This window comes from Zootermopsis nevadensis, unplaced genomic scaffold (assembly GCF_977971745.1).
Source record: "Zootermopsis nevadensis isolate Lab colony 2312 unplaced genomic scaffold, Znev_1.0 Znev_ptg000013l, whole genome shotgun sequence".
NCBI lineage: Eukaryota > Metazoa > Arthropoda > Insecta > Blattodea > Termopsidae > Zootermopsis > Zootermopsis nevadensis.
Window position 1 is genome coordinate 15,528,265 of NW_028259145.1, and position 18,557 is coordinate 15,546,821.

Here is an 18,557-nt window from a genome sequence, read left to right on the forward strand (position 1 = left end):
GAATTCTCTTAGCTTTTATCTCGAAAATTTGAAGGAATGTAACTACTTGTAAAACCTTGACATAGAAGCAAAGATAATATTAAAGTTGATCTTAAATAGAATATAAAGTGTACTGGATTCAAATGGTCAGGATAATGTCCAGCTATAAGGAACACTCAGGTTTCATAAATGGCGGGTAGTTTGATCACTAGCCTAGTGACCATCATCTGAAGTAGTACTTGGCGCCATGGAATAAAACGTTAATATCATTTTTATTATAAAACTACTTATTTTGCCATTATGTTGAATACGTTCTGATAATCTCGAACCCTGGTTATTTTCTTACATTTTTTTCTAATTGGGATTGTAGAATGGCCAGACGCATCAAGCAGAAATGCGGTAACATTCATTAGTTCATTTGCCTCTTCCTTCACATCAATTCCACAGTCACACACTCACAATATATCTAAATACGGAAGCTGAGGCTTTTAAACGTAATCATAAATATTATTTATGGTGGAGACCGCTGAGTGTCAGCTGCACTATCCTATGCTGTCCTTATTCCACTTCGCAGAGGAGTAACAAGACGTGGTTCATTATAATTTAACACGACACAGGCCTGCTATATCACGGAATCTTACAGTTTTCCATTTAGGAGATGGCGAAATAAGTAACCAACACGATTACACGTAGCAACGTTCCATACAAGAAATGAAATCTGGGGCGGAGTGGGGAGAACACGAGAGGTAAAAAGAAATTGACGCACAAAAAATAGACCACACAACTTCAAAGAAAACAATCTCTTGGGTACATGATGGCGTGACTTGAGAAAAGGACACAGAACAGCAGGAAAAATCATAAATATTACAAAATGTCTAGTTACGTAAATTTGGTTTCAACCAGACTGATAATAAGTAAGATGAAAATAATTTAATGTATTTTTAATGTAACGCATCACATCATAATTTATTAGAAATTCCCTTAAAGTAACTTCATGAGTAATCGAAATATACAGGCGAAAAGAAACAAACAACAGGACACAAAATGTCTTTTCAGAATGACATATACAAAGACAAACAGGGGCACTAGTTCCGAAATCTGGTTATCATATTTTGACAACTGGTCGCAAGTTATAGGCAGGAGGATTAGTTGAGACTTCTGGCCAAATGCCGCAGCTCGGAAAGCTAATTAGATATCCGGCCACGAAACACTGACAGCAACACTAACTAGTTAGGTTATATGGTGACAGTATATAGGCAGCTCCAGTATCAAAATGTGATCAAGGACACAGCTGGTTTGCTTGTATAATTCCTAACAAATTATCTACTACGTCTCTAATGGAACCAGAAATGTCATTACCGTGTTTACAGCAGCCCGTTACTGTGACCGATATAAATTGAGTCTCTACTCCTACTTGTATCTATTTAAGATCCACTGTAATAATGTCATTAACTTCTACGATTATGCCTTCCGATAGGATTCTTCCATTCAGGTTTCCCTATTAAATGTTCCCCAATGCCTAATTGTAGGCTCGCATGTCATCCTCATTGGCTTCATGATCCTAATATACTTCATTAAAGATCCCAGGAATTAATTGTGATTAATCAGTATTTTTGATGGGTTTCCACAAGAGATTGTGGGGTCTCGTACGTGTCGTAAAAGTGTTCCCTACGTCTCTGAAGGTAATCACTGTTCTAGTTACTGCAGCGGATGTGGTGCTAATGGAACAGAGCCGAAGTCTAACACACAAATGCCGAAAGGCGCAAGGGACGCTGCCCATCCTGTTTATAGTCAATAGCTGTGTTATGGAAAGAAACGCTGCTGTGTGATCAAAGACTGAGTTTGTCTGTGGCAAAATTCGTTGTTTACACACACTAATTAATTCATCACACCCTCTGTGGCTTGATTACACACAGGCATATGATACATATCAATGCTCCTGTTTTACTTGTTACAAAAAAAATGAGATGTGGCTCCCTTGGTTCTTACATACGAATTTTATAAATTATGACATCATGATTATGTTTAGATTTACGTAACCATTCTTACTGGGATTCGAACCCAGGACACTTTTCATTATTTTTTTACCCCGAAAATATTTTTCATGTTTCAAGGCATGACCATGTCAGATTTTATGCAAATTCGCTGTGAATATATTCTCGAGCTACGAGCAAACATATATAGGCCTCTACACATTTTTCCACAACAATAAGAAATTTTTTATTATTATTATTATTGCCTCTACCTTCTCCTACCACTACCACTACCACCACCACAACCTCATGTTCTGTAAGGATCATGACACCATTTGTAACAGCATCCGGAGAGAAATATCAGTTTCAATCGATTACTTCATTTCGTAGAAAGCTTAAATTTGGATGACAACTTAAAGCCCCCGTTTTGTGTTTCAGAGAACTGGACGCGTGGGAGTCTGATTTTCTGATCTGCATCATTCCTTTGTTCAGAAATTCAGGTATGTGTTTGATCCGTTAAACACTGATTATTGGAACAGAAAACGACGACATAATTCCTGATCACCATTTTATGTGTTCTTCTTTGAAGCGGATTAAACTGACACATAATCGTCTTATATATTTTGTCTCTCCTTCTAGACGTTTTACCTTGGTGCATTGCCCAGCCAATTTCAACGCACATCTGCCTGATTACTTTTATGAATCTCGAATCAAATACTTTATAAGTTTTTCAAAAATACCGCTCATCGTAAAAGAATACCTACAGTCGAGTGCCTAAAAGTTTTAAGGTTTGTACATAATTAGGCACATGTAAGCGTTAACATTCTTTAAAACACCCTAGTGTTTATATTTCTTAAACATCCGGTATATACCTCCTGGAAATTTATAACTTATAAGCCAAAGATTTTTTATACAATATGTTCAGAGGAAAAAGCCGTGTTACTCAGCGTGAGACTTGTTATGTCTCTCTGCGTTAGCAATCTGTAATGGAGTCTTTCCCATAAAATTACAGTACAAAATGAAGAAGACGTAAATAAAATATATTTAATCGCATTTTTGTTACTATTAGGTTATAAAATTGTAAGATCCTTAAATTTACTTATTATAACATGTTAGTGGTATATAGATCAACTTCACGAGAACTCGTTGGCAAGAATTTTGGCTGTCATGACTTACAAAAGACAGTGAGCTTGCATGTGTCGCCTCTTCGGGATTCTGAACGGAACAGTTATGTACGTGAGGATAAAACAGCGACAATTATATTAGGATAAGGGTTAGATCAAGGCAGTAGTAACTGTTTAGAAGCTTACTGTGATTTCCTGTAACCACTTTCACATCACATTGCTGAGGAAACTGTCTTAAATAAGGCAGGCATGTCTATTGAGTGCGACTGTAACAGTATTAGCGTCACTCGCTTTGCATTCTCGTTAGTCTGTGTGATTTGAGAACTAAAGAAAGTGTTTCTCAAAGCTAAGGAAGATAAATTAATTAAACGTTATAAAATACAATCCTTTGAATAAGAAGTATAATTTAAAAGTAAATTAGAATAACGTGCTGTTGCATTTAGATTTTCGAATCATGCCAGCCTGCATAAACACGAACTATTAGTTTTGAAGATTCTGTATGCCCTACGAATTTAGAAGGGCGGCATTCAGTTCAGATTTGTTTCAATATTTTAATATCTTCATCTGATAATAGAATCTTGAAACAGAACGCAATTGGAACTCTCTCACGCTAAAACAGAATCAGTCTGAATAAGAAAATTGTTGATATTTTACGTATTTGTCAATTAGCTTGTGCGCTGTCTAATATTAAGTATGTGACTTACCCGTATTTTGGAGGAATCCTCCTTTAGGGTGTAACACATTCCTCCTCGACATTAGGCGGTCAATGCATTGTTAATTAATTTATAAACATGCCTGTTATAAGCTAACGGTAGTTAATTTTAATCAAGTAAAATGTCAGTTAATAAGCGAGTAGCGTATTTCGGAAGTGTAATCAAAAACTTGACTTTCAGAGCAGGTCTGGCATTAAAATTTAAAATATAGTTTGTAAGAAAATAATCCGATATTTCACGAACACGTGCTCAAAATGTCATAACCCCGATAACGAGCAGATTAACTTGCCGATAACACGTGACTTTCGTTCTGGACGAATCTATTTTGTTCGATTAATCAACCTTTCCCAGGAGACAGTTTTACGTGCTCGAGGCCAGTGTTAGGATTTTATATTCACGTAGGCCGAATACACGAACAACTCTTTCAAAATGTTTCCTCATTAATGTTTATAGTTACAGCATTGTATTCTGAGCTGCTATAACGTCTGTATTCGGCACAGACTTTGTAAATATTAAACAAAGTCAATAATATACAGTTCAGAATGTCGTGTTGAAGCCAGTTTCAAAAAGAACAAAACAACATGAAGCACTCACAATGTGGAGTGGGGTGTGTTTTGAATTTACAAATAAAATAGAACAGCACACTAATGACACAAACAGTTTGTTATTGACAACTAAATTAGTAATTGTAGAACATGTGAACATGTGGACACTGCAGTGTACCCCAGCGGCAGCAGAGAGTTCACATCAATTGCATAATTAAAGTTAAATGAGGTCATGACACGCAGTTCAAACGCTGAAGCATTTATCAGCGACTTACATTCACACAATTCTGCGCAGTAAGTTTCAAAGGTAATTACGACAAAAAGAGTGTAATATCGCACATGAACACCATAAAATGCTTCGTCCTTATTAATAGTACAGAACTTTGTAATGTGCACTGGTTACACTAGAGACGTTTTCTGTTTAGTTCAGAGGTTACTGAAGTGACCGACTCAAACGAAGGCATGGAAGGCAGAGAGAGAGAGGGAGGGATGTACAAATGGCTCCTGCTTCACGATTGAAGTGACTGAATACTTTATACACAAACTCTCTGACGTTTATTGGCTCACGAGAGTACGTGACATTGGATGAGCAGAAACGTCCAAAATTCTGTCGACGTCTTTCGTGTGAGTATGTTAAATTTGTGTCATGTCCCGTGCACCGTTCTACTGGCTTTATTTCAAGCTAATCGGTGAGGTAGAACTCCTATCTGATCTTCGCAAAATGTCAAAATCTTTTGCGTTGATCACAACTGTTGAGAGCCAGTAACCTCAATAAATGTACACGAACATTTGTATGCCTAATTACGATGATAATACACAATGTTAGTTTCGATTAGCGTAAGTCCATTTAGCATACTGACACCAAATTGCCTAGATTAAAAGTTTACAGGCGTTTGTATATAATTATGTGCTTATTACCCTGTTCTCAAACACCGTTATATGTATTTCCTTAAAACAAAAGAAGGATTTCCACTAGTACAAAACAAAGGGTAAATTACTATTATTTATATTTTAATATAAAAACAGTGCGAACAGAACATAAAAATATCGATGATGAAAGATGGGGCTAGTTTAAAGCTATGTGAACGTGTTTGATTATTATAATGCTATAGATCTATGAGTGAGGCTGGTTTTAATGTCCTATTTTCCGACATGCAGTAAACGTTTGACGTATTAATTCAATCACGATGGCTATTGAAACTGGACATTTCAAAACGCATTTGAGTGGCATTCGTTTCGTGGACGCTTTAGTGTACATATTTGGTCATGTTTATTGTTGAAATATATCAGAATTAATTGAAATTCATTCGTGATAGTGTTTACAACAAAGCGAAACGCAGGTTTCCACTTTGTCCCTTGTAATATTGTGGGATTGTGTGTGATACGTCGCTTTTTAATCTACGTGCAATTTCACGTGTCAGATCTCCTCTCATCAAGAGTGTACATGTACCTTAAGCTCCGAAATGTAACCAGCACTACATGAAAATCGATCTTGTGCTCAGGCCTGCTGGTAAGAGATGGGGCTTATGTTTAAAGTTTGACACTGAACGTGTACGTTGTTCGTAAGTCCGTGACCAGAAAAGAAGTCTGTTATCTGGTAAAACACGGAGGAAATGTACAGAGCGAATCGTTTCTTAAAATCATATGTTTCGAATCTCAGTTGTTGGAGATTTTAAGTTGGGCGAGCCGTTACGGCACTAGAATTTTCACATTATCAGCAGTAAAAAGTTCGGCGATGTTGCCGCGTTCACAATACAGCGAAAGGGGTCGTGAAGGCGTCACAAATGCTGCAGGAACCGGGAAAAAAGGCAATGACTAGCAAAGTTTCGTGTCAACGTGGCAACATAGCCGTTACTCTTTGTTACTGAAGACTTAAAGGCTCTAGTGCCGTAACTTTGTGGCCCAGGTAAAAAAATCCCGACACTTGGGATTAGAAATACATGATTTACAACTTTTCCCGCTGTATACAGAGTGTCCCAAGCAGATGCATACACGGTGATGACGTATGTAATGGATATGTATATATCTTTTGGGACACTGTAGTTTTTCAAGTAACAGAGGTCACCTATGGCTGTGGATTTATGGGACAAACCGTATAGTGACATATTTAATTCTCTACGTTTTTCTGCTATTAAGACCTCGTTAAAATATTTCTTGTTTCCTGTACCATTACTCAACAACACATACACTGTCAGTTTATGATATATAATACTTAATAATAATCCTAGTTATTTCGGAAAATCAACAAAATTAATAAAAATTATAAATTACCGACACTTTCGTTAAAATACGTCTTATTGCTTGGCCTCTGAATGTATTCGCACAGAAGTCGTTTACACTCATAAAACGTATTATTTTGTTCATCCCATGTTATAGACTTATCTATAAACCAAGTCAGATCTCGTCTGTGAGGATCATTATTACTCATTGTTCCTTCTGGAAAATGCATTTAGATTGCTACATTAAGATTTTCCTCGGTGTACGTATTTAGTTCCAAGAAAACTCTTTATTTTGAAGTTCCGCGATTTAGTGTTTGTCAGGGATTTAATCTACATTCTTTAGAAATAATCGTCATAAAATTCTTGTTTGCCGATAATAAAGGTTGTCACCTTAACCTCGACGTAACTGTATTTTCCTTATAAAGTAAATTAAATCTTAAAACATCTTAATGGCGATTGAAGTCAGATACCTACCAAACATACCAACAATAAACCGACCACCTGACTCCAGACTCCAAAGTCCAACTAAACGCATAATTTGCCAGAGCCCCACCATAGGCGCCACCATGGCCTCACTTGAATTTCTTGCTACAAGATTCGCCACCGCGAGAAGTTAAAATCAATTTTATGATCGACAATCAGACGTGACGGACATTGGCTATTATATTAGGATAAGATTCTCTGGAAAAGAAATTATGAGCTTCTCATAATCAGTTTTGTCCATTATATCGCGTTGTATTTGGAATATATCACAGATGTTAAGTAAATTACTGAAGTACGATAATGTGTAATTTCAGCGTACACCTTTCAAATAACACTTGGAGAGATCGTGTGCTTTAATCTGACCATGTAATCTTCAGTCTCGTTACCACACAACCCCCTACTCAAGTAATTTGTGCTGCTTTGAAGTTGCTTTCGTCAAAGGAACTTCATACGAAACGTGTTATTTCCTCGTATAAGGTTATGAATTTAGATAGTGGCATTATGTGAGTGTAGGAAGCAAACATGTCTGCAGTCTAGTTTCAAGCAAGTAGAACCACTTAACACACACATTTATGTTTTCTACGTAAGGAAATTTTAAGTAACCATAAAATATGTGAAACAATCTGAAATAAGCAATAATCAACCGAGAGAAGCTAATAATTTCTCTTTCTCAAGAAATACTCTGCCACTTACAAAAGTCTAAGGTTAATTATCATGTTAATAAGACTGCGCGACTAGACCGTATCTTGAGGCAGATGACTCTAGTCTACTGTCCAGTGCCACATTTATTTCAGATCTAATTTAATACTGAAATATCCTTCAGAGGTACATGTCATCATGCTTGATTTTCTTATAATGTCTGATGACTATAAATTTTGAAACTCTCCATTACGTAGTTGTTTCCATCTCCATAACACTACTGTCATAGATCTTCATATTTTATTCAGTACCATTTTTCAAACATTCTCAGTTTACATTCTTTCCGTACGGAGATGCTCCAAGTTCCAAACCCATACAAAAAAACATGTAACAATTAAATTATCTATATTTATTATTAAAATATTTATTAAAAACTTTTGCCGTCAATCACAAATATAATATTGTTAAAAGATTAAAACATCATTTAACGTTTCCTGTCGAGTACTCGATTACATTGGAACTCGATAGGAAACGTTAAATGATGTTTTAATCTTTTAACAATATTATATTTGTGATTGACGGCAAAAGTTTTTAATAAATATTTTAATAATATATAATCACAATATGACGCATTTACAATATCTTATCTATATTTAGTTCTTAGGTTTTTAGATATTAGACTAGAAGGCAAAATATTTTAAGCTGAATGTAATGTTTATTTATAATCGTTACTAAATCTTTTAAATTCACATGGTAAATATTAATTACACACAAATTTTTCGAAATGTCGTAAACTGGAAAATAAGCCATAATATTTGTTATATTCCATTGCAATTTGTTTTGTAATTAGGAAATGGCTGAGAATGCTTTGCACCTGGAGGAGACTTGACACAAATACTGATTCAGTCACTAAGATAATTTTACTCACAAAATGTATTTCATTCTAAGCCTGGGAGGTTTTAATTATATTCTGTAGTAGTACGACATAGACGGTAAATAAATACTACTTGTATGTACGCAAATAAAATATGTTGGTACGAGATGATATCATATTCTGCTTGAATATTTACTATATAATAGAATAAGAATTATAAGGTCACATTTAATGTGAAGATTGCGGTATATCAAAGCTAATTGCTTCAGAAAGTTGTAAAGGTGATAGATAGCGCATGATACGCACGCACCAGTGTTCTCATAAGAAGAAAATAATATCCGAAGGACTGTTATATTCGTTTTTATTTGCAAAAACGTGAACTTGTCGTTTTCCGTTATTATGAATGTTAAAAGACTTCCGTTCATATGAAACGTAAAAGTTTAAATTTGTATGTTTATCCATAAATAAATTGATTTAATGACCTGTGCAATAAATGTAAATTTTGATATTTCTCTTCATGGCAGGAGTATATTTCGGGATCTCTGATGAGCGGAAAGAATCACACTACCACGTTTAATGTACGAAGTACAAAACTATGGTATTTTATAGGCCTATAGAGAAAGTAAAATTTCCTAATAGGGCTATCGGCATGCGAAAAGCAGTGCAACTAACTTTCAACCGTAGATTTCCTCAGGAGGTTTTAACGAAGCGCTCAGAATCACATGGTCTCTAGGCTTACTGACAGCTTGAGACAACTTTATTCGGGTACACGGAAAATACGTAAATGAGAACAATGCAAATGAACTGCGCAGAAACTCTGTTCTTGCTACTGCGCTAACAGCTTCACGGTATCATAAAACAGACGAGACTTCTGGCTGAACTTTTATCATTTCGCAGATTGCGAGATCCTCTGAAAATTACTTGACTGAATCGTTTCCTCTTAATGGGCATTCCCAGTTGAAGCCGAATTTTCTTTCTAAGGAAAAAGTACGTTTAGAGAAAGAATTTACCATTACTTTGACAATCACAAGTTTAAGCATCTACCTTTTATTACGCTGTCAAGACAAGCACACACTTTTTATACTAATCAGATGCGTTTATTTCTTTAACACATAATTATCAGTGTTCCATAATAATATTCGTATTTACCCGCGGCAGTGTGGTATAGCCTAATTAATACGTCTGTTCCAGAGAGACGTCAGGTCACAAGCTAACTATAGGCATACTATACTTGCTCTTGAGAGACAGATGTGAATATTAGTATGGGATACTGCTGGGTCATGTGTTAAATATCGCATTAAGTCTGTATACAAGTTGGGTAATGCGATAACAAAGTGGTATAAAAGTAGGCCGTTAAACTTGTAACAGTCAATTGCAGCTACACGCTATGAGAAATAAGATTAACAGTCTTTTACCATTTTGCTCAGATATGAACACGGACCCCTGCTTAGTTTTCACGCTGTTGCATCCAGAATCTCGAAAATTGGCATTACGTTTTGCTATGGGCCTCCGCATCTAACACTCGCAAAAATTCTCACATTAACTTCGCCATTTATAGCTGTCCGTCTGTCAGCATGTAATGAATCAATAACGGTTGAATGAATTTGCATTGAATTTAATATTTATCAAATTTGTCGATACGCCTCAACATTGGTTAAAATTGGACGTTAATAACAAACATTTCACATGGAAACCCACACGCGTTTCTGCACTCGTGATTGGATGGGGAGTCCCCAGTCAGCTCCGCAGACAGAGTGGCGATCGGCAGCCCACGCAAGATCACTGGCCCCAGGCAACTCTGGCTGGCGCCACTCTGAAATATCAGATTAATAATTATGGCGAACGCACCAGAATTGCCATGCTGTGACCATTTCCGGTTTTTTAAACGTGCGTAGGTTTGCATCATAGTTTATTTTGAAACAAAACGCATGACTCCATATTATAACATGTTAAACGTATGTAATTTCATCACAATATTTTTGATGGTACATCTATAGATGTAGTTATTAAGTCAGTTTTGCCATAAAGACAGAATTATGTCTTAAATAATTTTCACGCAATTAGGGCCTTTGTTACGGTATTCGCTGCTGTCGTGTCCTGTCTTAGCCACATGAACCCAGTTTCTTGCAAAACTATCGCCTTATTCTCCGTCTTTCTATTATCTTCCCATGTACATCTCAATCTCACATTTGATATCTTTAGTTCGACTTTTCGGACAAAAATTTTGTATGTATTTCTCATCACTCGACCTCTAAATGTCGCACCGATTTGATGTTCCATAATTCAGTCAATCTCAAATTCCACTTACAGAAACGTATTTGTAACACATGTTGCTTGTATACGAATTAAATAGATTTATATTTTATGAGCTCTAGTAACCGAGACCATCAGTTTTATAGTTTACCAAGTGGAGCTTTATAAAACGATTTATTAATAATGGAAACGTTAATAGGATATATTTAATGTGGGAAAGCTTTATTAATTTTGAACGCCAACCGTAAAACATATCAAACAATTTAGCATTACTATTAATATTCTAGTGAATCATAATATTTCGAATGTTTGTTAGTGCCTCTACGATATATGAAATCTATACAAGCATAGAAATTTTTCACAAACAATTCTGCATGCGCCTTTTTACAGTGGTTATGTAGTTTCTATGAACTGTTTCACAACCCAGATCTCAGGACAGAGAAAAACAGAAGAACTGAGAAAATGTGAAGTGAGCGAGACTGTACAGTAAAGGCAGTAACATAATTATATCCTCTAGTCTAGGACTAGGAGTCTACCCATCCGTGCTACATATCTCACCCATATTAAGATTTGTTAAATACTATAAACTGTAGAGTCCCTCATTCCGTTCACCCACTGCTTCCTCTCTCTTAGCTCCAACCGAACATTTTCTTCAGACGACACATCAACTACTAATGGTTAACGCTAAAGATGAAAACTTCTGGGATCTTGAGCCGTACAGTCTGACGAAAATTCATCGACATTTCAAAGACGTTTACTGGGTTGCCCTGATGATGGAGGCAGTAAGCACCTCTGAAACGTGGATAAATTTCTGTCAGACTACCCGGCGCAACATCTCAGACGACAGCCATTTTCGTAATCGCCGCTGTGAGAACCTTAAATCTTTACTACTATGGTCTAATAATAATACAAGGATTAGTAATATCCAATTATATTAACGACGTACTGTTAGTAAGGCGTAAAGAGTGTGACACTGTAAAGGTGGTAGTAACTTCTGTAACATGAACAATTCCAAACAGTTGCAATGCGCCATCCTCTTGAATTCAAGGAAAGTAAGCATTGTGTGTTATAGGAGGGCAGTAATGCCGTTATAACTCCTCCGAACGAACCTTCCAGGCTTATAGCTCCCTCACTTCGTTGCTGAACAACTCAAAACCAAATGCTGGAAATAGATCTCCTGAGGAAGTTACAGACACTTAATGGCGAGGAAAATTATTCTCAGATTAAACACTATTTTATCCGATGATTGTACACCACTTGCTAGTTAAATTTCCCGTTTTAATCCGATTTTTCTTAAAATAAGCTGCACTTAATTAAATCAATTACTTGGTTATATGTGGTGTTCTTACGGCGTTGAGTATGACGTTTGATCATCAGGGCTGTGAGTCGTCGCCCTGATGATGGAGACAGCAAGCACCTTTGAAACGCCGGTAAATTTCTCTCACATTGTACGCCGCCACAACCCAGAAGTCGAGTCATCTTCCTTGGAATTAATTATTTGTAATGACAGTAATATGAATTAATAATATTCCAGCAGACCAAATTTCCCGTAATTACTGCCGTGGCGATGAATAGAAATCTGCGTTGTACATTTGTCGAGCAACGAAACGGCGAAGGTCATAGAACTCTACAGAACCGATTATAGCCAACTGGACCAGACACGGAGAAACTAAGAAAATCATGTGGGAAGATTTTATGTGAGAAAACCGTGCATACAATCAAGGCTCTTCTTGCCTGTATTAAAGGCAGCTCTCCTGTTCTCCAGCTGTCCTTCAACTCGTGTTCAGTCAGTTCTGACGTTTGTCGCGTAGATGTCTGGCGAGATATCCGTTCAAAGCTCCTCGGTTATATGAGACTTCGGAGCGCCGTCTTGTTATCTTCTTGTATTATTTTTCGTTTGTCGTCTGAATTCAGTCACACGTCTTTTACACTGAGTTTCAGGTCGTCTGTGATTACACAAAAGAGAGCGTATGGTCGTCGCCCGCTATTTCACTGGTAGTGTAACAGCTCATCAACTCCATTAAGTAGAGACCTTCGTGTGAAGCTACTAGTCGCGTAGCTTATCAAGGAATTTTTCACCATTTATGTAATCCAAATGTTTTTTACGATATTCACAACAGAGGTCACTGAGTCAGATGAATGTAGTTCTGTTTTTAAGATTAATTTCAACATTATATCATCGCCTAGGTCTCCCAAATTCTATTCCCTCAAGGTTTTACGACTAAACTGTTACGTATTTGTCATCTCTTTCACTTATATTAATTGGCTCAGTCTATATCACACGCCTTGATTTAATTACCGTAATAATTTGTCTTGAACAGATGCCTACTAATTATGAAGCTTCTCATTAGCCGGAATCTACATTTTCTGTTTTGGAAACTTCTGAAGGACAGATTCAAGTGAATCACGCGTTATATGCTGTATTGAAGCGAACTGTAGGACACTGAGGAGTTTGATCTGATAAATCCCAACATAAAGCTTGTCATGACATTTATATCACAATAAAGATCTACTTTTATGGATAACATTTTATTATCATACTTTAGGGCCTGTTAAGTGACCCTGACAGAACAGCAGAGAAGTACTTCCATCATTCTCATGTCTACAAGAGCCTTTTTACATGCCTTTCTGTGGCATTATACACACTGTCGCTTACACATTAAATTTCCACCTCGGTTCTATTGTACTAATACGTTCATAAACCAACGACTATTAATTGCATTAGTTGTTCTGTTACATGAGCATATGAGTTTCGGTTCAACAAAATGTGACATTTTGGACTAAAACACCAACAACGGTGTAATAAAGACCAAAACGCGTGTGTTCATACAACAACTAACACGATTACAAGTGATTAAAAGTGGCTGGTGTATGAAAGGATCTGGATTCAGTTGCTGCACATTATAAAATGATACAAATTGTGTTAAAATTCTGCGCAGGATACGAATACGACGAACAGATAAGCAACTGTACGCGTCCAAGTATATATGCTGGGACGTACGAGCCGGAGAAGGGGTTATCTTAACTGTCCAAGCTCACTCCACCTCTTCTTATTCCACAAACATTGTACTCTAGTCCTGTGTGTAGTGCATCGTGTCCGCGGGTAGTACTGCAAGAGTGGACTAATGATTTGTGAAAGAATATGGCGTCGCCTTTTAAATGCATTCCACTAAGAGTGGATGTCTCGTCGCGCGCACACTATAAAAATGAAAAGAGAGGATCGCGGAAAAAATATTAACAAAGTCTGCGAACGCTATCTGGATGGAGCAGAGTCCTCATTGAGAAGCTGACAGTCGATCAGAAAGAATCATTCCAAGAGGCCATCAATGGACCTCACGATTCTGACTTATATTGAATCCAGAGAAAACCCTTATATATTCTGAATATCCACTTTAGAAGGCGTTTTATCATCTCTTTTTACTAAGCTCCATTTTATGTTCATTTACTTGCATAGAGTCTTCCATGTATCGTATAGTCGCTAAGCTTGGTGTAATCTTCGGGTAGACGATATTGACACTTGTGTGTCTTGAATTTCTATCACGTGCAATTAATGCGCTCATTGCTTATGGATTATCCATTTGGGGTCTTTTCATCGAGTTTGAGAACAGAGTAATGGGAAAAATTATTAGACCTAAGAGAGGAAGTTTACCATATACTGCCGATCCCGAACTTATAAATACGACATCCTACCATCAAACACTCTAATATCATAACATTTCTTCCAAGATTAAGCAGAAGTTAAGAGCCACTTCTAATTACTTCATCACAAGATCGCAGAGACATGAATTTTATGAGATCTGTTTCATTGCCATCTTGCAATCAAATTATTGATGACTCTTGTCATTTCTCTATGATGATTCTTTAAAAAGAATGGTTTGTGTATTTCCTATTAGAGCCCTCATAATTTAATTATATAAACAGCACTAAAGCAGTAATATAAGTACTCTCGTAGAATTTTTTGTGTTCATCCTCTACATTTTACGCACATAACTGATATAAATAGCAATGCCGCTTAGAAACAGCCCTACATACCGACGAAATCAGTTAATGTTCAGCATTTATTTTTATGATATGGTTCCATTTTGGGGCTTGCGATACTTTCATTACTAACAGATAATAATAATAATAATATTGCGTTCATAAAACAATTGTAAAAGTCTTTATCTCAAACACTGCTATTCCCATTTATCCGAATACAGATACAATAGGGTATTTCTAGATTCAATGAAAACTTTGTGAGCGTAATAGCTACAAGCTGTGTTCAGCAGGTATTAGTTCCTTATTTAGTGTCGGCTGAATCCATGTTGTTTGGACACGAAATACTATCGAAAAGGAACATCATTATAGACAGGACGCGGTACGAATTTGCATTTTATTTAACCATTACAGCACTTCATTCGTTCATACTCGAAGCAGATGCATTTGATTATTTAGTTTCGTTATTTTACTAGCAATTAATGACGATAATTTAGTTCTCCTATTAATACAAGATAGTTCTGGCGTTTTATTCTCTATAAAACGATTCTACCACTATTACTGCTGCTGCTATTACTACCATCACCACCATTTCGTTTCTGTGGGCTACATATTGATAATACAAGCTGTAGGGTAAAATGTGCAGAAACAGAACGAGAACCTTTAGAATACTGTTCGTGTAGATTTAAAGACACAAAGCGATGCACTGTTACAGTGTGTGCTGAACTCGCATACATTAAGTGGAAATGTCTAATCTTTATTAGACAGTGGTATAGAAGTTATATTTCAGGGGGACAACTTTAGATAAAGGCTACTTATGCCTTTACGTATTACAATTACTTTGTCTCCTACTAATTCCACGAGATGTTCAAGAACATTTTTTTGTATCATCCGTTACCTATTCTGGAATATCCCCCTAGAAATGAAATGTTTCTTTAGTATTTCTTCGGTGTACTGATCTAATTAAATTGCTATAACATTTTTTCGAAATCCCTTTTCACTTTATATAAAAGCAGCGTAAATTATATTTGTGGTGTTTGTTATGATGATGGTACTATTAGCTGTGGCAGTTGTGATGGTGACAGAGGTGGTAGGAGTAACAATAATATAAATTAAAGGAGATCAGTTTTATAAAAAAATTAGTCAGCGGTTCGACTTTTGTAGCAAGTATGAACTAGTACATAAGCCTTACAAAAATCATAAAATCTCTGTTCAGTCCTTTCCAGCCCCACAACTTCGAGGAGCGCATCAGATTGGTAATTAAAATTGTGATTTTTCATGACTGGAGAAATTAATTAGTAAAACAAACAAATAAACAGAGCTCTGTTCTGTTTTATACGCATAGAAAAGATCCGTATAATGTTGTCAGTCATTTGATCTGTAAGTCCATAGATTATGTATTGCTCGACAATTATATTCTGAAACACGAATGCTATTGCTGGTTTATTCGGTATGAATATTCCGTTATCCTATTCGCATATCCCATGGGATCGTTATTGATCCCTCTTGTTCATATTTGTTATGCTAATGAGACAGTTGTTTTGAACGCGTTAGCCCCGTGGCGACTGCTTAGATCCTAGCTTACAAGTTACGATTAATTTTACCTTGCAACGTCAATAAGAATAGAAAGTTAGGTCTGTTTCGAGATAGTAAGAAAATAGATGCACGCCTGCAGAAATTTAATATTAACCTCCTTTTACGCGTCTGTACGCTTTGTTGAAACAGCCTAACTTACATCTTGCGCCACATAAACAACCCGAGAACTATATAAATAGTTACGAACAGAGCAGTAGCTGTTAATTATAAAATTAAGCGTTTTGAGTCTTCACTGCGACGTGTTTCTCTTCATGTTCTATCAACAAGAATGACGAATGGCATTAGGTAAAGTTGGAAACCCATTGTCAATACAGGTGCCAGATACATGTGGTGAGTGATCAGCTGTTGTCGCCAGCTGATTTATCAATCAGAGCCCGTTGGGTGGAAGGTAGAATGGACCTTAGAGACGGTCTGGACGTTGTGGAAACAGACAACCCCTTATCACTGCCAGGAATACGACCCTCATCATTTAACCCGCAGCCAGTACCAGCAATCGCTATTTCGTTAACCACACATCCAGAAAAAAAAAATATTCCCACAGGAGTTAGTTCAGTTTCACAGTTTAACTATAGAATGTAAACTACAAGGTAAGTTAAAATACCAACTTCTCTCAATTTCTGTACAGTAATAGCGTTTACCTTTACCTTTCAACGGTTTCGAATGTCGGACGTTAAGGACACAGCAGATGACAAAACCCGAGTACGCAGAAATTCATTTCCTCGGAGTTGACGCAGGAAACAGAATTATGGATCGTAAACACAATGAAAGCATTGGAAAGGAACTGGGAATGCTACATATCGGCATTAAGATAAAAGTGATGCATCGAAAGAAATGGCTAAAACATTTGTAACGAAGCCCAGAAAAGTAAATCCTCAAAGCTAGGGGAAAATTCTTAGGTGAGACTTCAGTTTGACACAGCGGCAACTACGAAGATAACTGTCTCTTGGGATTTTGCGCTGTGTGGTCAGGTAGAAGTTCACCGACGTTTCAGAGACGCTAGATCTCCCCATCATGAGGGCGATCATCACACTTCAAGCACCTCTAAAACGTCTACCAGACTACACGGCACAGCCGTGAGAACCTGAAATTTCAAATTTAATTAACTTTAGCTCCCATCAATTATTTAACAAAAGGCTATATTCTAATCCGTGGTAAACATCACTATCCGAAAACTTCAATTACTACGCAGTTACGGCTTACGTCTGCTAGTTACTACCGTCGGTGATAAAATCGCCTTACGAATCATCATTTCGCCCAGAACCCGAACCGTCCATGAAGTTTAATGAAGGGAGCTCTAAGTTTATTATGCTGCTCGTGGTGCATAACAACGGCCCCTCCCGTAGGCAGCGTCTACCATGAACTGACACGTGACTGGAATCGATCAAGCATTCAAGTGGACTGCGGAATGTCGTGGTGTCCGCGTTGCTCAAAGTTAGTATCTCAGGCGTGACAGAGGCTGTAAACGATGGCTTCCACTATTTCGAAATGGGTATTTTCGAAGGATTAAATTCTGTTTAGGATTGGCCTTAATACTGGTAACATTCCATGAACAGATAGCGGGGTTAAGGGGTTTAAACGGATGAAGGAATGTTGCGCTTGAAACAACGTTAGTACCAGGTGCGATTTCAAGACCTCACGGCGGCGACTGTGAAGATGATTGGGATGCCTTCAGAGATGTTGCGCCTTGCTGACGCTTCAGATGTCCTGATGATGGAGGCAGCAAGGACCCGTGAAACGTTGGTAAACTTCTACCAGACTACATGACGCTACAACCCAGAAGACAGCTATTTGTTAGTTACCCACTTAAGAGTCTTGGAACGATAACAATTTCACTATCATCAGACGTATTAAATTTGAAATCATTAAACATACTGACAAATTCCTTTGGTCAGTTAATGTTAATTGGTTCATGGGTACTGATTTCGTTGTTACAGATAATGCTATCTCATCGTAATAACATAATACTGTATTTCCTCGATTTTAAGACGCCATAGATCGCAAGACGCATTCTTGATTTAGTAACAGGTTCTCAGGAAAAGAAATACGTATGCTACAATACGAACTGTCAATATTCAAACATAAAAACTGTATTAATACTTTCGAAGTCTTCTTTGTTACTGTCTTTGTGTATGCTGTCTTATTACTAATGCAAAGGACATGATTTTTCTTGTGCCTTGTCATAGA

The 18,557-nt window shown here is 37.0% G+C and overlaps 1 protein-coding gene and 1 long non-coding RNA gene across 2 annotated transcripts in view; one reads left to right on the top strand and one right to left on the bottom strand.

Annotated features, from left to right (window-relative positions):
• The window catches only part of LOC110836902 (uncharacterized), a 53,130-nt gene extending 48,034 nt beyond the window's left edge, over positions 1-5,096 (top strand). Inside the window, exons 2-3 of the long non-coding RNA XR_002545503.2 lie at positions 2,391-2,452; positions 4,760-5,096. This is a non-coding gene — a long non-coding RNA (uncharacterized LOC110836902). The remainder of the gene's footprint in view (positions 1-2,390; positions 2,453-4,759) is intronic.
• The window catches only part of LOC110836901 (allatostatin-A receptor), a 164,224-nt gene that overhangs the window by 77,663 nt on the left and 68,004 nt on the right, over positions 1-18,557 (bottom strand). The gene's annotated exons all lie outside the window — the stretch shown is intronic.